Source organism: Trichechus manatus, unplaced genomic scaffold (assembly GCF_000243295.1).
Source record: "Trichechus manatus latirostris isolate Lorelei unplaced genomic scaffold, TriManLat1.0 scaffold00016, whole genome shotgun sequence".
Classification (NCBI taxonomy): domain Eukaryota; kingdom Metazoa; phylum Chordata; class Mammalia; order Sirenia; family Trichechidae; genus Trichechus; species Trichechus manatus.
The window spans coordinates 13,380,238-13,404,008 of NW_004443952.1; positions in this window are offsets into that span (position 1 = coordinate 13,380,238).

Below are 23,771 nucleotides of genomic sequence, written 5' to 3' on the forward strand. Positions count from 1 at the left end.
AATAACTATAATAGTAGCTACCATTTCTTGAGCACCACACTAAGTACCTCACAAACATTATTTCTCTTTTTTTTAAACAAAATATTTGATATACACAAAATTATGTATGAAATATATCTGTCAGTTTGAAAGTTAATAATATAATGAACCATTAAAAACCATGATTTGTAATTGTTACCACAACCCCAGAAAGCTGGCTATGATTGTCCCTTCTTTACAAATTAGGAAAGTGAGGTATGGTGAGGGTAAGTCACCACCCAAGCTCACACAACTAATAATAAAATTTTAAGTTAGTAATACTTGGCTGAGTGGCTGATATTAGCATCTAAAAATCTATGGATATCAGACTAGATAGGAAAAGAATAAATATAGGAATCAAAGACACGAAGACATGGACACAAAAATTAAAGGAAAGAAGGAAGAAAAGAAAGAAGGAAAGAAACAAGGAAGGAAGGGAAAAAATATTTCTCTAGATCTGAGGGACATCAGAGAAAACTACATTTAAAATCCATAGATACATTAAAAGAAGAAATAGAGGAGAAGCAAGAAGGAGGAAGAAGAGAACTCATGGAGGCCTGAGATGAAATAAGTAATATAAGTTGACATTGTATATATCCTATCCTCAGGCATTAATTCCAACCAAGCTAGATAAAAATAAAAAGCTAAAGAAAAGAGACCCAATCACATGGGAATTTTTAAAAATCTAAAATAATACATGTGTCAGTGAAATAATCCAAGAAAATTAACCAAATTTTTACAACAAAAAACACAGACCACAAGGGCTCCACTTCCTTTTGCCTGATAGCACCCTGACCTGCCTGAGGTCATCAAGGACACACAAACAGCCACCATACAGGGCAGGGCCTTCAGTGGGAGGGAAGAAGATGCTCCCAAATCCCACTAGTTCCCTTCCCACAGGTCCTATAAGCAGTAAAGTGGGACTGGAGTGACCCTTTGGGAGGTGTTCAGATGGAGATGACCAAGAAAAAATAAGGAAGGGTGTAGAGGAAATAAGTCTGGATTGAAATTTTGTCTTAGGGAAGGACCAAGGAGCTGTTAGGAAATTTCACAGTATGACCAGATCTGTTCACTGTGGTGATAAGGAAGAGGGATTCTAGGTGTCAGGCAAAGTTAGAGATGTTGTCAATTCGTGTACAACCAGTGTCCTGGGTTTATACTGCACCTTCTAAGGAAATTTAAGCATGGCTCTGGTTTCCTGGTGGGTGGAGAGTATCCAGTGGAAGGCCAGTAGGTCTAAAAACATGGCCAACAAGCCTACTGTGCTGAAATGCGTAGGTAGTAAGCAGTAACGTCACTAAATTTCACCAATATACTAGCTCAGAGTGTATGTCTGCAAAGATGGTATTTCTCTTCCCTCTCTCATAGATAGTTTTAAGGACTATATTAAGTAGAAAGAAAAATTATTACTTGAAATAACTTTAGCCATAAGAAAAGCAAAGAAAAACCTGATTTAAGTATATCCCTTAGTGCTTTAGAAAAGAAATAATAAACTAGATGGAGTCTAGAATAAAAGAATAGATAGAGTCTGGTGGATTTTTGTCACAGAGGAGAGGGCAGACAAGAAACACAGGAGGCGAGACTATAGGATGAGGCCCTTGTGTTCAGTAGAAGTTTGCAGAGCAAAGCCCAACTCCAGGATGGGATGCGGGAAGAAAGAAGTTAGGAAAATTTGCTTAACATAAGAAAACCACAAATACACTTTTTCCTGAACATCCGGGGGTGGGGGGTGGGGGTAGGAAATGCAAAGTCTACATATTTTCTCAGTAGACCTACAAGTGAAAGTGTAAAGTGAAACATGGTGTACCATTCTAACAAGTCTTGGAAAAGAAAACTACGTTTTACCCCAGAGCATAATTTCCGAAATTCTGGAGGCACCACGTGTGGACAAGTTAGGTGGGTTCTTCTGCGGGATCCTTAAGAAAATGTCGTCTGGTACCTTGGCTGGGCTGAAGCAGTTGTCTCACTTTTTGGTAGAAAGTTTTAATATGACGAAATTCCTGTGTAAAAATGTCGTATCTTTGACTTTGGAACCCTTCCAGGATGTTTCTATTTGCATCCAGGAGTAAATGAACTAAAGGAAGACAGTGTTTTTTCCCTCAGCCCCCAAAGATGGTTTTGAGACAAAGGAAACATTGCTACAGACATAGAGTTCTGGATGGTTTCTGAGAGTTGATTGGTTTTTGGTGAAAGAATTCTCCCAAATAGAATCATCTTGGATTTTCTAATTACATGCTCTAATTGCAGCAGAGACCCCAGGCAAGATGCTCTGCCGACTGCGTGTTGTGCTTGACTCACTGGAGCTGAGGGAACTGCTGGCCAAGCCCAGCATGGCCTACAGCCCAGCAACTGCCTTTGATTGGACTCTGTGGCCAGACTAGTGTGGAGGGGCCTGCCCTGTGTCCCCTGAGGACTCTGAGAAGGAACAATTCTGACCAAGAATGACACACTTGGTTTCTGGAGAAGCACGTTCTGGGCCATTGTGGCTGCCAGTTTATGGGGCTGGCAGAGGCCTAACTGGACTTCCTCTGAGCAGTGCTTGTGGGGCTGGGTCCTCCCTGGTCTCAAATTCCTGGGTTCCAAGGCTTCCCTGTGAAGTCAGGTATGTGTCAAACTCCCCATGCCCTCCACCTACCACCACCAGCCTAGGAACAATGACCATATCTCCAAAATCCCAGATATGTGAGTGAAGGAGAAGCATACTGATAAAAAAAATGAAATCCAGATTGTTCCTAAAATTCAGAAAGATGGTTTCTGTACATAGAGATCTGTGCATGTTTCATCTACTAATTCTCTGCTAGGAACACTCTCTGCCCCTTTCCCGTTTGTCACTCCCCTCCCCTAATCTCTCTTCCTCTCACTCTTGTTCTCTCATCTACTGTTTATTCAGTCATAATCCTTATTTCCCTTCTCCTCCAAAACTAGCTACATCTTGACATTTTAGCTGAGTTCTTTTCTTTTCACTATGGAAATCAATTTCAAGGAAAAACTAAGAAAAATGCTTGAGACTATAAGACATTGTGACAAGGGGAATGAAGGCCTGGGCTGTCACGTAATGAGTTGGGCAACAGAATATCATCTCAGCTAAACAATGCCCACTGCCTTTCTGCCAGCCACTGTGGAGAATGCTTCAGAAGATAAAGGTGGAAGGGAAGGAAACAAGAATGATGAAGCACTGTTCTTTGTGTCAAGAACTGTGCTAAACTCTTTATAGCTCTTAGCTCATTTAATCCTCTCAAAACTTTATGAGGTGTTTTGCCCACAGAATCCTTCAATATTGCAACTCAAGGCTTGAATTTTTTTTTCAGTTCTTTCAGTTTGAGAAACGCCGAGCATGTTCTTCCCTTTTGGTTTTCTAACCCCAGGTCTTTGCACATTTCATTATAATACTTTGTCTTCTCCAACTGCTCTTTGAAATCTACATGATTTAATCCACATGATTAAACACAGCAATTTTTTTTTCTGGAAACTTCTCTTCGAAGCTCCTTGTCATCCTGCCCCAATTTGGAATTTTTTGTTTTCCAGGTCTACTGTACACATACGGTCTTAGGACTCCCTTTTGTCATCATTGCAGAAAGTCTCTTACCCTCTCTCTGAATTGCCTATGCCTTAAATTCCATATCTTGCTCTTTCTTTGGTTAAGTTCTTGTTTTTTGTAGAGCACATCCTCCAGTAGTCACAGGGAAAGGAGTATTTGGAGATAACTTTTTAAAAATCAACATTATTGAAATATAATTTACCCATTATGAAGTGCACCCATTTTAAATAAATGTTTTGATGGGTTTTGATAAATTTGTACACCTGTGTAACCACAACCACAATGAAGACATTAGAACTTTTCATCACTCCAAAAATTCCGTTGTGCTCTGTCCCAGTCATCCTCATTCCCCATGCCCAGCCCCAGGCAACAACTGATCTGCCTTCTGTTACTAGAGATTAGATTTGTCTTTTCTAGCTTCATATAAAAGGAATCAAACAGTATATTATCTTTTGTGTCTGTCTTCTTTTGCTCAGCATAATGTTTTAGAGATTCATCCATGTTATTGTATGTATCAGTAGTTCATTCCATTAAAAAATAATAAAAACAGCTTTTTTGAGATATAATTGAAATACAACAAATACCTCAAAAGTGTATTTAAAGTGTATAATTTGATAAATTCCAGCATGTATATACCCTTGAAACCATCACCATCACTATCACTCAGTGTAATTATTTTGAAATTCATCAACGTTGTTGCAGTATCAATAGTTCATTCTTTATTATTGTTGGATGGTGTTCCATTGTATGGATGTCCCACGGTTTGTCCGCTCATCAGTTGATGGACATTTGGATTGCTTCCAGTTTTGGCTATCACAAATAAAGCTGCTATGAACATTAAAACAAATAAACCTTTTGAGGAAGGCACTGTTGGTCCTATATTACAGGAGAGGAAAGTGAGGCTTAAAAGGTTAAATAACTTGACAGGACTGACCAGTTTATTAGTGGGGAGATTGTCTAATCCCCAAGTACTAATCTATCCTGCTAAGCCTTTTGTTCATGTTATCTTATTCTATCATCACAATAAACTTGCAAAGTAGGTTGTAGTATCACTGTTTCATAGATGATGAATCCAATTCAGAAAGGTTGAGTAATTTATCTAACGTCACACAGCTAATCAATGGCAAAACAATTTGAACCCAAGTTTGACTATCTCCAGAGCGTATATTCTGGCCACCAAACCATATGGCTACTGTCTCCAAAATTAAGGATTTTTAAATTTACTAAGAGTGTTAAAAAGAGCCCTGGTGGCACAAAGTTTAAGTGATTGGCTGCTAACTGAGAAGTTGGCAGTTCAAACCCACCCAGCATCTCCATGGGAGAAAGTCCTGGTAATCTACTTCCATAAAGATTACAGCAAAGAAAACCCTTTTGGGCAGTTCTACCCTGTCACATGGGGTCGCTATGAGTTGGAAGTGGCTCGATGGCACTGACAACAATAGTAAGAGTGTTAAGACACACAAACAGCTATGATAAGTCTCCTTGGAAAGCAAGGTATGGAGGAGGAAAAGCCACCTCTGACTGGGGGCGAGGGAAGGCCCTATGGGGAAGGTAGCATTGAGATGGGTTGAGATGGATTGAAACATGGTCCTCCAACTACTTCATGTCTCAGGGTGAAGAGATTGCCTTATTCTCCTTTAGCCTGAGTTTCTATGTAGGGGCCCTAGTTTTAATTTTTCTTGGTTGAGTTGTTTCTCCTGGTAGAACTCTTTGGCAGAAGAACATCCAAATAGAAACAGTAAAAGGAACAAATATCGAGTATGCATTATTTTCCAAGAATATTAAGCCATGGCTTTCACACCATAAAAAAACAAACCAAATAAACAAACCAATCATTTCATTAGTAATAATAATGTTCAAATAATAATAACCATGTTGAGCTTGATGGCATCTTTCACCCATACGCCTGCAGCTAAATAGAGTCAGTCTCATTATTAATAATGAGATTGCCTCCTCTGTCCTGATTACTATTTTAAGATGGGAAAATGGTTTCCAGGGCAGCCAAGATGAGTTTCTGCCAGTGGGTCACTAAGTCTTGTAGAGAAGATATGGGAAGGACTCCTAGAGTCCTCTCCCCATGGGTTTGTTTTCTTGTTCCCCAGAAACAGCATATCTGTATTGAGTGCCTGCTTTGGAGCAGGAATGATGTGGGGCCGGAAGGTGTGATGGCCTTATTGGAAATGAGGCAGAGGTGCTGTCATGCCAGAAATAGCCTCTAAATCTTTGCTTACAGAGAGGTCCTCCTACCCATTGCGCAATGAAAAAGTTACATAACTCTCATTTGTGCAATCTAGAATCTTGCTTCAAATCAAAGGTTTCACAACTGCATAGTTTATTTCCAACGTTCTGCATTGCACTTGGTCTAATTGTCAGAGACTGGAGAAGAAACCAGGTCAGCTCCAAGAATTTGAGAAAACAATAATTATTTCTTTTATTTTTTTAAATAATTATTTCTTGAGAACTCACTAAGGGCCAATTCATGGGATTTGAAGTCCGCTCTGTTGGCAGAGTGGAGGAAGGGTGGGAATCAGAAGAGTCTTCATAGAAGAACTCTTGAGCTGAGTTTCAAAGGATGAATAGGCAGACAAGCAGGGGAGGAATAGTTCCTTCAAGCAGAGTGAAAGCAAGTGCAAAGGTAGAGAGCATTAAACTGTATGGTGAATTCATGAAATTATGGTAGTTTGGCATGACTCAGTTCTGGTAAGGTCTACCATTTTATTCTAGCACAGGGGAGTTACAGCAGGTCCATCTCAAAAAACATCCGAGATGTTCTCCAAGAGTCTATTTGCATGAACATTCCATGAACTCTTGCGAGAAACAGTAAAGCCAACCTTTAGACTGCCTCAAGCCTTGAGGAATATCATGATTAAAATACTAGTTTGGGGAGATCATGCAGGTTCTCTAAATTCCACAGTGGTCCTTCAGGTGGGCCTGGAATTCATCCTGGGCTGTAAGAGCCAAAAGAAATTGGCCTCAGATTGGATGCTAATTGATTACTAGTGAGGGGTGCTTCTTAGAATGGTATAAAATTGTGCTGCTTAAATGTCCTTCCCTTCAGCCCCCCTCCGCCCCATGGCAACTTGCATGTTGCTGTGATACTGGAAGCTATGGCACCAGTACAGCAAACACCAGCAAAGTCACCCATGTTGGACAGGTTTCAGCGGACCTTCTAAACTAAGACAGACTAGGAAGAAGGACCTGGCGATCTGCTTCTGAAAAAATTGGCTAGTGAAAATCTTATGAATAGCAGCAGAACATTGTCTGATATAGTGCTGGAAGAGGAGCCCCTTAGGTCAGAAGGCACTCAAAATACGACTGGGGAAGAGCTGCCTCCTCAAAGTAGAGTCAGCCTTAATGACACTGATGGAGTAAAGCTTTCAGGAACTTCATTGCTGATGTGATACAGCTCAAAATGAGAAGAAACACCTGCAAATATCCATTAATAATGGGAACATGGAATGTAAGAAGTATGAATCTAAGAAAACTGAAAGTCGTCAAAAATGAAATGGAATGCTTGAAGATAGATATCCAATGCATTAGTGAGCTGAAATGGACTGCTATTGGCCATTTTGAATCAGACAATGATATGGTCTACTATGCCGAGAATGACAAATTGAGGAGGAAAGGTGTCACATTCATTGTCAAAAAGAACATTTCAAGATCTATCCTGAAGTACAATGCTGTCAGTGACAGGATAATATCCATACACCTACAAGGAAGACCAGTTCATGACTATTCAAATTTATGTGCCAACCATTAATGCCAAAGAGGAAGAAACTGAAGATTTTTACCAACTTCTGTAGTCTGAAATTGATGAAACATGCAATCAAGATACGTTGATAATTACTGGTGATTGGAATGCGAAAGTTGAAAACAAAGAAGAAGGATCAGTAGCTGGAAAACATGGCCTTGGTGATAGAAATGATGCCAGAGATTGCAAGATATAATTTTGCAACATCAATGACTTATTCATTGCAAATACCTTTTTTCAACAACACAAACAATGACAATACACATATATCTCACTGGATGGAATACACAGGAATCAAATCGACTACCTCTGTGGAAAGAGATGATGGAGAAGTTCAGTATCATCAGCCAGAACAAGGCCAGGGGCCAACTATGGAACAGACCATCAATTGCTCGTATGCAAGTTCAAGTTGAAGCTGAAGAAAATTAAAACAAGTCCACAACAGCCAAAGTACGAACTTGAATTTAGAGACCATCTCAAGAATAGATCTGACACATTGCACACTAACGACTGAAGATCAGACGAGTTGTGGGATGACATCAAGGACATCACATGTGAAGAAAGCAAAAGATCATTAAAAAGATAGGAAAGAAAGAAAATACCAAAAGGATGTCAGAAGAGATTCTGAACTTTGCTCTTAAATGTAGGGTAGCTAAAACGAATGGAAGAAGTTATTAAATAAAACAGCTAAATGGAAGATTTCAAAGGGCAGCTCGAGAAGACAAAGTAAAGTATTATAATGAAATGTGCAAAGAACCGGAGTTAGAAAACCGAAAGGGAAGAACACACTTGGTATTTCTCAAACATAAAGAACTGAAGAAAAAATTCAGGCCTTGAGTTACCATACTGCAGTATTCTATGGGCAAAATATTGAATGACACAAGAAGCATCAGAAGAAGATGGAAGGAATACACAGTCACTGTACCAAAAAGAACTGGTTGACATTCAACCATTTCAGGAGGTAGCATATGATCAAGAACTGATGGTATTGAAGTAAGAGGTCCAAGCTGCACTGAAAGTATTGTCGAAAAGCAAGGCTCCAGGAATTCAAGGAATACCAACTGAGATATTTCAACAAACAAATGCAACGCTGGAAGCGCTCACTCACCTATGCCAATAAATTTGGAAGACAGCTACCTGGGCAACTGACTGGAAGAGATCCAAATCTGTGCTCATTCCAAAGACAAGTGACCCAATAGAATGTGAAAATTATAGAATAATATCATTAATATCACACGTAAGTAAAATTTTGCTGGAGATAACTCAAAAATGGTTGCAGCAGTCCACCAACAGGAAATTGCCAGAAAATCAAGCTGAGTTCAGAAGAGGACATGGAACAAGGGATATCACTGCTGATGTCAGATGGATCTTAGCTGATAGCAAAGAATACCAGAAGGATGTTTACCTGTGTTTTATTGACTATGCAAAGGCATTGATTGCATTGCCAAGAATGGGAATTCCAGAACCTTAATTGTGCTCATGCAGAACCTGTACATAGACCAAGAGGCAGTCTTTCAAACAGAACAAGGGTATATTGCATGGTTTAAAATCAGGAAAAGTATGCATCTGGGTTGCATCCTTTCACCATACTTATTTAATCTGTACGCTCCGAGAAGCTGGACTATATGAACAAGCATGAGGCATCAGGATTGGAGGAAGACTCATTAACAACCTACAATATGTAGATGACACAACCTTGGTTGCTGAAAAGAAGAGAACTTGAACTACTTACTGATGAAGATCAAAGACTACAGCCTTCAGTATGGATTACACCTCAACATACAGAAAACAAAAATCCTCACAACTGGACCAATAAGCAACATCATGATAAATGGAGAGAAGATTGAAGTTGTCAAAGATATCATTTTACTTGGATACACCATCAATGCCCATGGAAGCAGCAGTCAAGAAATCAAACGACTCATTGCATTGGGTAAATCTGCTGCAAAAGTCCTCTTTAAAGTGTTAAAAAGCAAACATGTCACTTTGAGAACTAAGGTGCACCTGGCCCAAGCCATGATATTTTCAATCGCCTCATATGCATGCAAAAGCTGGACAATGAATACAGAAGACTGACGAATAATTGATGCATTTGAGTTTCGGTGTGTCGAAGACTACCGAATATACCATGGACTGCCAGAAGAACCAACAAATCTGTCTTGGAAGAAGTACAGCCAGAATGCTCCGTAAAAGCGAGGATAGCGAGACCTCATCACGTACTTTGGACAAGTTATCAGGAGGAACCATTCCCTGGAGAAGGACAGCATGCTTGGTAAAGTAGTGGGTCAGCAAAAAACAGGAAGCCCCTTAACAAGATGGATTGATACAGTGGGTACAACAATGGACTCAAACATAGCAAAAATTGTGAGGATGGCGCAGGACTGGGCAGCGTTTCGTTCTGTTGTACGTAGGGTCACTATGAGTCAGAACCAACTAGACAGCACCTAACAACAACAACAGTCGTTAACCATGTCTCCAGTTTACAGATGAAGAAGTTTAGCTTCAAAGAGATGGAATGAATTGCACATAGTCATATAGTTAGTGAGAGACAAGGTGAAGATACCAGCTCTTTATGCCACAAAGTCCACTGGCTTTTTCAACCTGTTCGCTATTAAACTTTTCTGAGGCTCTGTAAAATAATACCCTTCAGTCCTCGGCCTCATGCTGTTAAATATCCTGTTGTTAGCCTATCCTTTTGCTCAAGTTCAACTGCTCATCATGGGGAAGTATAAAGGCACCAGCCTGAATGGGGCAGGAGACAAAGATACTAGCATTGGTGGGTCAGCATCCAGGTGCAAGCCACATAAACATACAATATCCCTGAATACTCACAGCACGCCTCTGAAATGTGCCTTCCTCGGAGTGGACCAACTGGGTTCTTGTTCAGCACTATACCCCCAGCACAGGGCCTGACACGTGGAAGACACTCAGTATGTCCTTATCAAATTGAGATTGGTATCTTTATCCTGATTTCATAAAGGAGGAACCTGAGACTTACAAGAAGTAGGCAGTGTACCTGAGAGGTGGAGCAGGCATTCAGTGCCAGGCTCTCTGTAGCAACAACTCCCCCTCTTTGCCTGTTACCGGGAGCCAAGACTTCCCAGCAGCCTTTCCAGCTACCAACTTTTCCTTTCTCCGAACTCAAGAGAGTTGAAATTACCCTCACGTTGCCAAAGAGATGTGTGTGTGCGTGTGTGTGCGCTCATGGTTTGGAGTGGATTTATAAATAATAAAGCAATCCTTTCAAATTTTTTTTTTTTTTATTGTCAGTAGTTTCCGTATTTCTGAGAAAGCCATTAGTAGGAACATTCTGGAGCCTGGTCATTTTGCTCACTTCTCCACATCTTTTCATGTGCATTGGACATGAACTAAGACCATCCTTCTTACATTTCTAAGAAGTGTCCTTTTCCTAAAAACTAATATTCCTAGAATACCAGGAAAAATCAATATCTTATTGTACTTAAGACCCAGATTGGGTGGAAAAACATGAATTTTACCATGTTGATGGGTCTTTCATCCTTGGGGGTGAGAGTGGGGTGCCTTCTTCATCTCAGAGGCAGCAGACTTCTATGATTAACAATAAAAAGACGCTGGTTTGGGACTAAAAGCTGTACTTAGCGCCGACTCCTCTGCTATAGCAAGAGTCTGGGGGATGCAGCTTTTGAGGATTTTTTTTTTTTTCTTTTTAATGGAAGCTTTTGTTAGCTTAAGATACCTAATTAACTTAGGTCTTAAAACTACTGAGGTGCTGCATCCTCAAGAAAGATGCTTATCAAAATAGTTTCATCTAACATAATTACCCTAAATCTCCTATGGAGGAAAGAATTAAAATGTTTCTTTTTAAGAAAAGCCGATGTATTGAATGACATACAAAGTATTTTGTTGTGGGATCCCTATCTATGCAGTTGAGGCTGAATCAACTTAGTAACCAGCATAATTATCATATCCAGAGTTTCCCTTGGGAAATGCCTTGCAGAATAAGGGAAAACATAGCGTCTGTGCCCACAGGATGACTTGACTACCCCCCGAGGATGAAAGGCTCCAGCTGCCGTGCAGTTATAATCAAACTGGCTCTCTCCCTGCCTCCTCGGCTCATCCATCACACAGTAATAACAGAGTCGCTGGCTGCTGATCTCCAAAATGGTGTTTAGGACATCAAATGCTTCAACTACCACCTATGTGCATGATGACTCCCAAATGTGTGTCTCTAACCCAGGTCTTCCTCCCCCAGCCCCTAGACTCCAAATAGAACTCTTCAGCTGCCTACTGGATATTTCCTGGACGTCCCATGCCTCTCAAGGGCAATATCTCCAAGACAAACTCACCACCTTCCCCTCTACCCTCCCACCACAAGTAGACTCCTTGGCTTACATTCCCTGCCTTAGCGTCCCCATCATCCTCCTAGTCACCCAAGACACTATTTTTAAGGATTGACGTTATTACTTTTTTAATAGACTGTATTTTTTATGAGTTTTAAATTAAAAAATAAATTTAAGAAGATCATACAGAGCCCCCATATACCCCATGTGAAGTTTCCCTTATTTGTTAACATCTTACATTAGCATGGTAAGTTTGGTGGTAGATTTGTTACAATTAATGAACCAATTTTGATACCTTACTATTAACTAAAGTTCATACTTCATTCAGATTTCCTTAGTTTTTCCCTAATGCCCTTTTTCTGTCCCAGGGTCCCATCCAGTATACCATATTACATTTAGTCACCATGTCTCCCTAGGCTTCTCTTGACTGTGATCATTTCTCAGACTTTCCTTGCAGTTGATGATCTTAACAGTGTAGAAAAGTATATTGTCGGGTATACTGTAGGATGACCCTCTCTTGGAATTTTCTGGTGTTTTTCTCACGACTGAGGTTATGAACTATTTAAGAGAAGACTGCAGTGGTAAAGTGCCAACATTATTTTTAACGTATTGTTTAGACACTGGACAGAGTTGGTCACTGGCTTCACTTCATGGAGGAAGTGCTAACACTTTCTGATAGTGCACTTATTAAATAGAATCATAATTATTCATTTTCCTCTTCCCTCCCAGTCTGTAACTCTCTCTTAGACTGTACTTGATTCATCTCTGTACCTTCAGAATCTAGCTTTGGGCATGAAACTGAGTCAGGACTTGATACATGTTTGAATCTTTGGTTTGTTTCCTCATCTGTGAAGTCGGGTAATAGAATGTATTTCATAGGATTGTTTCAATGATTAAAATACTTAACACAGGTCCTTGTACATAATAAAGTGAGTACTCAAATATGTCAGCTGCTACCATTTTTGTCACCATTATAAGGATCTATATGATTGGTGGGATTAAAGAGTTGAGTTTGAGCCACTCCACGCTGAAAATAAGTGATTAGATGGAAATAAGAGGAAACAAGGTTGCCTTTATCATTTAGGGAATTCTCTTGTTAAAATTTATGTTAAATTTAGTTCCCTTTGACAAGACTTTACTGACCATCAATTTTTTCCTTAACAGTGGACCAGATCCAAAAGAAACATAAATCATGGTTCCTACTCTCAAGAGCAACATTTGATGAGGAGCCAAGCAGAGGACACGTGGGTGTGGGAAGTTCAGAGAAGTGGCTCTGTCTGTGTGGGCTGCATTGTTGCTAAGGTCTAAGATGTGGGCATTGAATGATGGGTCAGATTTGGATGGTCAGGGAGGAAGATTGGAAAGTCATAAGAAAGGATCTGGAAACAATGAGTTTTCAGCAATCCACTGCCTGACGGAAGTCTGACCTGCCTGGCACTAGGCTTTATGCAGAAAATAGTAGGATAAGGAGGCATTGGAGAAGACATCAGACAGAGAAGATAGTGGGTGGAGTGGCTTGAAAGTTGACCTAAAGAATAATGGAGAGTCACTTATGTGTTTGAGTAAGAGAGTAATAGGAAAAGATGGGATTTTTAGGAGGTAACTATGCTTACAGTGGACATGTCTAAACGAAGAAGGAAAGACTGATGGTGGAAAGACTAACATGCTAATTCATTCGTTTATCCATTCATTGGTCATGTATCCACTCAACAAATATTTATGGAACTCCTATCAGATTCTGAGCATATGGAGGTGGATAAGTCTTGGCCCCTACCCTCAAGGAGCTCATGGAGTAGAGGATGAGAGATTAAAAAGGTTTCTGCCATAATCCAGAATATGGACTATAATGAAATCAGAGAGAAAAGAATGGAATGATGTATGGTGTATATATAATAAAAACAAATGTGTGTATATATACACGCACACAGACTAATTATATATAGTCACACATTGAATATTATACATTATAATATGTATCATACATTATATATATGCATAATTGTTTTTATAATATATATTTGAAGTACTAATTGATAGAATTATACAGAGGAGACAGCTAACTACTAGGAAAGGATAGTCTCAATTGTAAGCCTGAATGAGCTGAAGTAGAGGTTGGTGTTGCTATTGTTAGCTGCCGTTGAGTTGGCCCCCGACTTATGGTAACCCCATGCACAGCAAAATGAAAAGCTGCTCAGTCCTGCACCATCCCAAAGATCGGTTGCAGATCAGACCTTTGTGATCCATAGGATTTTCATTGGCTGATTTTCAGAAGTAGATCGCCAGGAAGTAAAGTGACCACTAACAAAAAAGTAATCCTGTAAGCTGCAGCTGACTTGGGGAAAGAAGATGAATGTGTCTGGAACAAGTTGAACATTATACAAGAAATATTAATGTAACCAAAACTTCACCACCTGGAAACAGTCAAGGGACAGATTTGAGAATTATCAGCCACGCTATAATAAGGATATAAGAGCACCCAGAAGAAAAGGGTGGGGAAGGGAGAACAAAAGCTAAGCTATGAGCCCTGGGATATCTTCACCCAGCGGGCCATGAAGAGAAGATGCAAAGTCAGGAGGGGGCATCAGAGGAGGAGATGGAGAAGTCATGGTTCAAGAAGTAGGAGAAGATTCTAATAGGAGAGAGGTCTGAGAATAGGGTAGTCAGCTATGTCAAATGCTACCAGACATAAGATAGAAATGTGCCCGGAAACAGTGACCCTTGATAACAACAATAACAGAACTTCTAAACAATTACTATGTGCCAACCCTGACACTGCTCTAAAGCACTTACTATCTTTTCTCATTTTTCTTTGTGCCTAATGTAGTGTAAGACATACAGTAGTTCTCAACAAATGACTCAATTTCTAAGCCAAACTTGAGAGTCCTTAAGAATCTGGGTGTTTTGATAACATAGCTGGTGCTGGAATGTTAGAAATGGGGTTTTATAGGTTGATAGGGTAGTAATTTCTTTCCTCCAGTCACACTGTCTGAGATAAATGATTGGTTTCTTCCTGACCAGTAAAATCTTGTCTGATAAGATTCCTTCTCTCTTGTCCCATATGATAGTTCACTGCTTACCCATACGTGGGGTTGGGATATCATGTCTGTGGGTGCAGCCCAGAAGGTTCTTCAATCCAACCTCTCCAGCTGATGAAATCACTGAACATTACCCTGAAACTTTTGGGGACTAGACATCCTTTTCCTAATGTGTTTATGTTCTAAAGTGCATTATAAAGGAAGGGGTGTGATCTGAGCATCAGCTGGATTCAGATGGGAGTTTGGGAGTGGGTGGGAGTGGCCTACACTTGCAAGAAAAGTTGGCCAACAAACTTTGTTCTTATTCCTCTCCAAGGCATCCCCGAACTGCTTTGTATTCATCCAAAGACTGACCACAAATTAGAAAAGGTGGTCTTTGCTGAGTGGTTTTCAGTTTGCAGAACCAAGTACCTCCAGAGTGCGGGGTGAACATCATACTAGGACGGGGTTGCTACACTAGTGTACCTTCAATTCAGACTGGGACTCACTCTCTAACTTGGTAAAGTTACAGAACACAATGGAGAAAAATAAACACATTTTTATTTAAAACTCAATTTTTAAAAAGGGGGAACAGGAACTCTGTACCTAAAACAAACCTTAGCAAATAACTCCTTTAAGCCAGCAAGCCTGCACCCACTCCATGGGACGTGCTCTAATAAAAAACACGCCTCCGAATGCTCCTGCCAGTCACAGGCTTAGTTCTAAACCATTCTCCTTGTCCGGATGTTCACCCTGAAAGACACTGGGCATAAGACAGGTATAAGGTGGAAGATTTCACTCACGTAGTAGAGCCAGAGTTCAAACCTGCCTCAATCTGTTCCCAATTTCTTCCAACCTACTTCTATCAGCTGAGATTGACCCCATGATCCAATCAAAGGTCACAGGCAAAATCAGATTCCTTTAGAAAACATGGACTAGTTTGGAAGAAAGAAGTGGGGCAGTGGCTGTAGGAATAGAAGGATTAAGTGATGAGAATTGGTGGGTAGTTTGGTTAGGATGAAGGACAAGACTAATCACTTAGAGCTATTGTCCTTGTCATTTCCAAGGCCCTTCTGCTCTCACCCCTGAGTTTGATATAAATATATTTTCTTCTTCTATATGGTGTTTTGAAATCACATGTCTATCAAGTGTATGATTTGTTTTGAATTTTGCTTTTCAAATATGTATCATGACATGAGTTAGTCATGCTTGCAGCATAGTAAGAGCAAGTTTGTGGGAGTGTTCTCTTCCAGCCCTTGGAACATTAGACTCTCATGAACAAAAAATGATTTCGGCAATGGCAGGAGGGAGACACCTGGATGGGCTGCTGCAGATGAGAAAGCACGGCAAGAAGAATGAAAACTTAAGTGCTCAAGAAGAAGCTAACAGTCCTCAGGGAGCTGCCTTCGGGGCCACAAAGGACCCCAGAGCTTGGATGCCTGGTCCTAGGGAGAATGCCTAAGGGATGGGATATGTGCCTTGTGAAGCCTGGGCCTGGCTGAATTTACTTTTAATTCTGTATCTCCATCAAATCTGAAGTGATATGGTAGGGTTGGAATGGAGTCCCATCAGCAGCAGCTCCTTGCAAATGGCAATCCCACATCCTTTCTAGTACTTTGGGATCTCCATAAACTTCTAATATCACACACACACACACACACACACACACTCACACATGCAGGCATTCATGCACAAATTTTCCTGAACTTCACCTATCTCTAACATCAATCCAAAAGCTTGAGAACATCCCAAAAATGCATTGCTACTAAAATCATAGATTGGTCAGCAAATGGCCTAGGATAGTGGGGAGGAAAATAAGGCTGCAGCACAGCAATTCAATTTGATTTAACTTAGTGTGAAACCCTTAGTGTTTCTGCCCTCAAAAAAAATCACAGACAAATTCAAACCTTCGGGCCAGTGTTTCTCTCAGTGTAGCATCAGATCCACCTTGGGAGCTTGTGAATGTGCAGATTCCTAGGCCATATCCTGTGTTACTGAATTAGAACCTCTGGTGTGGTGGGTCCCAGGAATCTGAATTTTTAAAAGCCATGACAGCTGATTCTTCTGCACCATGAACTTGGAAACCTTCTGCCTTAGGCTCCTAAGTAACTACTATTTGCATTTGCAGAATTCAAGCACAGAGGTGGGACATGTTTTGTCATCAACCACACATTGCTGGAGCCTCTAACATGCAGGGACTGCATCTGACTTTACCTGTGACTCCAGAGAGAAAGAATATCCAACCAGAAGGTCCTCTCAGTCCTACATCCCAGGAGCAACCTCTTGAGAAAAAGACGTGATAATGATTTGAGGAGAGGACTGGAATGTGGTCACCCAGGGTTCAGATTCAGATGTGCCTGATGTACCAGATGCGCTTGAATTCAGATGTAGATGGAACACATCTTTTCTACGCTTCACAACACTGCCTTTAGAGGTTAAGTATTTTGACAATCTGTGTTTAACAGAATGAGGATCCAACCAAGTTCAGCAAGATTCAGTGAGCTGCCCAAGCTACAGGAATTTCAATCCAGGTCCCATAACTCCAAATCCTTTAGGTTGTTAGAAGCTTCCAACTTTGGAAGAACCTTTCTATGAGGTCCATATCCAAGGCTATAATATTTCAACAGGACCTGGAGCAGAAGTAAACCAAACCTGGCCACTGGGAGCCAGCTGTGATGTAGTTACAGATCATTGATCTAAGCTTTGGATCATAATCCTGATTTTACTGATAACTAACTAGGCGGTCTTGGACATATCACCACCATCCGTGCATCTTCTCAAGCCAGACACGCAGGTGTTGTCCTTGATACCTCTCTCTCTTATTCACCCTCGCCATGTGATCCATTCTTATTTCCATTTACCTTCTAAATATCTTCAAATTTATACACCTCTTTCCATCTTCGCTGCTATAACCTTAGACTTGAACTACTGCAAGAAGTCTTAACTCATCACTCCCCTTCCTTTTTTGCCATTCATCCCCTCCCAACGCATTCTCCTCACAACAGCCTAAGTCATAGGATATCACTCCCTTACTTAAAAACCTTCAATGACTTCTAATTCCTCTTAGAATGAAATTAAATTCTCTATCACGATCTACAATACCTGACCTATTTGGGTCTCGCCTACCTCTCCAGACTCATCCTGAGTCACCTGCCTTACTTTCTTGGCTCCAGCCACTCTGTCGTTTCTGCCTTTCAAACACTATGTTCCCTCTGTGCAGAAGCCTTCATATATGGTTTGATTCTTCCCCTAAGAGCATTTTTCACATCCTAATTCACCCACTTAACTGGACTCATTCTTCAGATCTCAGTTCATTATCACTGCCCTAGGGAAGCTTTCCTCATCACCTCTGCCCCCATCTTCCCACCACTAAATCAGTTCCTCCTGTTGCACACTGCACAGCTCCCTGCACTCATATCAGTTTGCAATTATAGATCATATGGTGATTTGATTTCCTGTCTCACCCACCAGAGTGCCAGTTACATTAGGATAAAGAGTATGTCTATTTTATCCACCATCACCTTACCCCCAGCCCCCAGCACAGAACCCGGGATTTAGTAGTAATACTACTATTACTGCTAATAATGATAATGCTGATGCTAATGGATAAAATTATTGAGTGCCTACCATGTGATAGTCTTGGTTCTAAGTGCTTTACTTATATCAGTTCACTTAAATCTTGAAAATCCTATGAATTAGTAGGTATTCCACTGAGACCCTTGATAGATAAATACACTTCACTTGTTTGAGCTTCATTTTCCTTACCCACAAAATAGAGAAAGTAATATGTGAGGGAATAAGAATCCAAGTTGATGTACTTTGTATTTTCTCTGATTATTTACAAATGAAAGAATAGAGCCTTTTAAAAAATTTCTGTGGGATTTGAAAAATATGTAAATGTGTGCATGTGTATATCCTTTACCTTACTCCAAAGCAGAATTTCTCAACCTTTTCTTTTTTAATTATCCACTGCCCAAAGAAAAAAAGTCAATTAAATCTTAAATTCTCCATAATGAGAAAAATTAAATATTAAGGAATAAGATTTTATTGGGTAGAGTTGAGCTTTGGAGGGCCACAAACCATTATAATATCTAAGTTTTTTCTTACAAAGAGCCAGTACTTGGAACCTTGGCAGCAATATGGTGCTTCTTCCCTTTGAGAATGAATGTTCTCAAAAAAAAAAAAAAAACCCAGGAAAGAAAGGAAGTAGAAGAAGGAGGAAGGAAGAAAGGAAGGAAGAGTAAACTGAGGGAACTAATAGTGATCCTATAATGGAAGAGGAGGATTCAGGGGACAGATGAAGCCAGGCCACCAGTTCTCAGGCCTTTAGATCAGACTCCCTACGGTCCTACATGCTCCTCTCTGCCCTTTTTTCTGTGAAAGCCCATTCCGTTTAACATCCCCCCCCCAGTTCCCCCATTGTAATTGAAATCCTACAACATGCCAAGTGAGGCTCTGTGCTGTGCAGATCCCAGAGCATGAAGGCTCAGTTGCTGCCCTCAAAGGAATACAATTTGGTAATGATGGCATCTCATGCAGAACAGAGTTTGGAAAAGGTATTACCCATTTGGGGAAATCAGGAAAAACTTTAGAAAGTAAAAGCATCCTTTGAAGTTGGGCTGGAAGTGGGGGTCAGGATTATGATAGGCAGTGATGGGAGGCATGAGAGTGAGGATAGAGGATACATCCTGCGAGAATAGCTGGTGCAAGATGTGTAGGCATACCCTGGGAGAAGGAGTGGTCCAAGCAAGTTAAATTATAGGGCATGTGGTATGAAGGGAGGGAGTGGGAACTAGACTACAATTCTTTGGGAGAATCTTGAATGACAGGATTAGAGAATTGCTAGGAAACCTCGAAAGTTTTCAACAGGGGGGTGACATTAGAAGACACATGCTTTAGAAACCTTAATCGGGACGCTGGGCAGAGGATGAATCAGAAGCAGAGAGGCAGGAGCCTAACAGACAAGAATTTCCCATGGTCTAGACTAAGATTTCTCAACAGTGACGCTATTGACATTTTGGGCCTGACAATTCTTTGTTGTGGGGAGCTGTCCTGTGCATTGTAGGATGTTTAGCGGCAGCATCCTTGGCCTCTACGCTCTAGATGCCGGTAGTACTCCTCCCCCACTTGTGAAAACCAAAATTGTCTCCAGACATTGCTAAGTGTCCCCGAAAGGGCAAAATCATCCCCATTGGATACCCTGATCTAGGCAAGGACCAGTGTGGGCCTGATCCAAGATGGTCACAAAGGGAAAGGGGGCGTGGCAATTAGGCAGCAGATGCTTTCAACTGGATAGATGAAGGCAAAGGTGGAGTCCAAGGAAATTTTAATATTTCAAGAATGAATGATTGACACACCATGTACAAAAACTAACTCAAAATGGACTGATGACCTAAATATAAGAATGAAAATCATAAAAAATTCTTAGAAGAAAATGCAGGGGTAAAGCTTTGGGACCTAGTTTTTGACCATGGACTCTGAGATATAACACCAAAAGTGTGAAAAACAGATGACAAAATACATAAATCGCACTTCATCAAAATTAACAACTTTTGTGCATCAAAGGACTTCATCAGGAAAGTGAAGGCTGATGTTTCTGGACCCACACGGAGTTAGAGATGCACTGTAGGCTGTTAATAGAAGCTCAGTCAAAGTCTCATGTATGAGTGACTACATGAATGAATGGCATACATCAAAAGAGAGATTGGAAGCTAGAGATGAGATCATAGGCGTGAATGAAACCTCTAAAATAAAGTTGAGAAAAAGATTAGACAACAACTAAGTTTAGAACCTGGCATGATGTTTCCTGTTGTGAAGAGTAGTAAGGTAGAAGCATTTATTTTGTAGCTATTATAGTATAAATAAGCATTTCTTTTCCCCAGATGTAGCCCTGATGGTAAATAAGAGCAAACTGATATCCCTGGGAGGCTGGAGGCTTGGCCCAAAGCTGTCCAGAAAGCACATTTGATTGCAGTTTCCAGTTTCATCTTAAGTCTTTTGAATATGTATTTTAGCCCACATTATGGACTAGTTTGTTTTACTCAGAAAGTATTTTAAAGTATTTATTTTCTCCCACAATGTTTAAGTAGTATAAATAGTCTAGTAAATTCCCCTATAACTGGCCAGTATTTTCACCTACTCCCTCATTCAGGGGCATCCATGCCCCAGTTTGAGACATAGGAGTAGAGAAAATAACACAGAATTGAGAGTGTGACAAATCTGAATGCAAATTCTGTTCCTGCCACTTACTAGCTGTGTGAGCTTAAGCAAGCATCTTGACCTCTCTGAGCCTTGTTTTCTCAACAGTAAAATGGGGCTACCACTAGCAATCTCCATTGTGAAGATCCAATGAAATAAAATATATAAAGTTATATATTAGCTGTTTATTAGGTAATAGCTCATTTATTAAGCAGCCCTTGCTAGGAGTCGGAATTGACTCGATGGCAACAGGTTTGGTTTTTTTTTTTTGGTGTTCTACTCTATTCTAGAAGGTTGCTATGAGCTGGAATCAACTCGATGGAAACGGGTTTAGTTTTTTGGTTTTGGTGGCACATTGGTTAAACGCTTGGCTGCTAACCAAAAGGTTGGCAGTTCAAATCCACCAGCTGCTCTGCCAGAGAAAAGACCTAAGAATCTGCTTCTGTAAAGATTAAAAAACCAAACCCCTTGCCATAGATTCAATTCTGACTGATAGTGGCCCTATAGGACAGAGTAGAACTGTCCCATAGGGTTTCCAAGGAGCACTGGTGGGTTCAAACTGCTGACCTTTTGGTTAGCAGCCCAGCTCTTAACCACTACACCACCAGGGCTCCTTACGGCCTAGAAAACCCTATGGGGGCAGTTCTACTTGCCATATAGGGTCTCTATGAGTCAGAGAGGTACAGCAAACAGCTGATTTACTATTTGGGATAAGGGAAGAAAGGAAGAGGAATGTATAGAGGCAGAGAAGGGGTGGCTAAGATGCTAGAAAGATAACCAGGGTAGTTCAATATACTGAAAGCTTGAGGAAGATGGCATTCCAGGAACAAATTATTTTGAAACTATCAGCTGGCTCAGAGAGTGAGAATGAAGGCACCTGAGAAACATCTTCGGAGTTGTCACTTGAGTTCCTTAGCTGTGACCTGAGAGAGTGGTGTTAGAGGCCTGCTGATGGTGAAGTCTGAGCAACCAGAAAGTAGAAAGAGAATAGGAAGTAGGAGGAAACCTAGACTATCTTTCCCACAAATTTGGTGAAAAAGGAAATAGGCAAGCTATTGGAGGCAGCCAGACTGGAAAAGGTCATGAAAATGAACTTACAACTGACTACCTAAAGCTTGGAAAGATCTATAAGATAAGAGCTAATGGCAATAGAACCCAAATGGAACATCCCTACATAGAAGAGTGGATTATGTTCATATGTCTTTTACTTTTTCAGTCAAACTTAGAAAAATCATTCATGTCCAGTTTCTTGCATTGTTACACACACACACACCATGGTTCTGTGGTCAAAATAAGTATAGCAAATTCTATGTTTAAACACGATTTAACAACAAGAAAAAAAGTCTCTTTTCTTATTGTGAATCTCCAAGGCAAAAATATGTACCATTTACAAAGTTAGTACATAATGGAATTAAAAAAAAAAAAAACTCCTATAACTTGTATTTGGGATACTCTTTAAAATTCTCTGCCCTAAACAATCCTTTTAACACACTTATCCCGCTGCAAGAATTCTTCAGCCTACTGACATCCTCCAGCATCTTAGCCCTCGTCCTTTACCCGTGGGGTAAGATCCATGAAATCCTCAGGCTGGTAGAGAGCTCTAAATCTAAAAACATTTGTAGCTATTTACAAGCATGGGTGGGTTAAATCTCAGTATACTGAATCACAAAAACTACCAAGATGATGACAGTGGGCTTTTTTGTTTTATTTATTTGTTTTTTTGTTTATTCATTCATTCATTTATTTATTTATTATATTCACTATATTCATAGCATTTGTATTTTTTAGCCGTTGAGACCAGAAGTTGAAATAAAGCTAAGATTCAGCTTTCTGGGTGATTAGTAGAATAAAATAATAATTTCTTTAAAACCAGCAGGGCATGTTGCCGGGTGCTGTCGAGTAGGTTCCGACTCATAGAGACCCAATGTACAACAACAGAATGAAACAGTAGTCCGTCCTGCACCATCCTCACAATGTTTGCTATGCTTGAGTCCATTGTTGCAGCCACTGTGTCAATCCTTCTCATCCATCAGGGGATACTGGGAACAAATCACCTCTACCAGCAACTCCTATTAACTCCCGGATATTGCCCTGAAATGCTTTGCCAAGGAGAGCTATTTGGGACGCAAGTAAGCTTTCTGTGGGAATGTGTAGACTGGCTCAGGTGAAGAGGTGAAAGGGAGTTGAAGAAAGGGCAATTTATACTTAATGTCTGAACAGGAGACCTGGAACTAGCTTGGCCATAGCTGGCTCCTGCCAGATCTTCACTATAGAGAACAATTCTTATATAGACAGGGTCAGTGAAATTCTTTTTATTTGTGATTTCTTTCTTATACAAAGTTCATTGTAACCAGTTGAACAGAGTAACCATGACAGGCAGAAATAGCTCCATCGAAGAAAATAAAACTAAAAATGAAAAAACCAAAACCTTTATTCTGATTTTGAGTACTAAGGGCGAAAACTACGATTACTCTTCTTTCCAAGGGCAATGGATGGCTCATAAAAGTCCATTGATACTGATATTTTCTTCTCTGATCATTTCCATGCATCAGTTATATTCCCTTGCTTTCTGGTCTAAATACCAAAAGAATTTATTTCCCCTAACCAATCACAGGAATGACAAAATAATAATAAGCCACTAACCATGCTAACACGATCTCTTGAGACATCAGCATGTTATTAAAGCCTGTTGTGACAGCACGTTGACAGACAGGCAGGAGAAACACACACTGACATCACTCCAGTGCTGGACTGAGGCTCAGCCATTACCAGTGGGACAGAAGCCCTTTCCTATCAAGGCCAAAAGCCACAGCAGTGCTAGGTAGCCTTGTTCCTGGAGCCCTTGCAGCGTGGGCTGGAGTCAGAGAGTGGGGCAGCCAAAGGCCAGAGAGACATGCTGACCTCCCTGTCCATTAGTGAAATGGCCCACACAC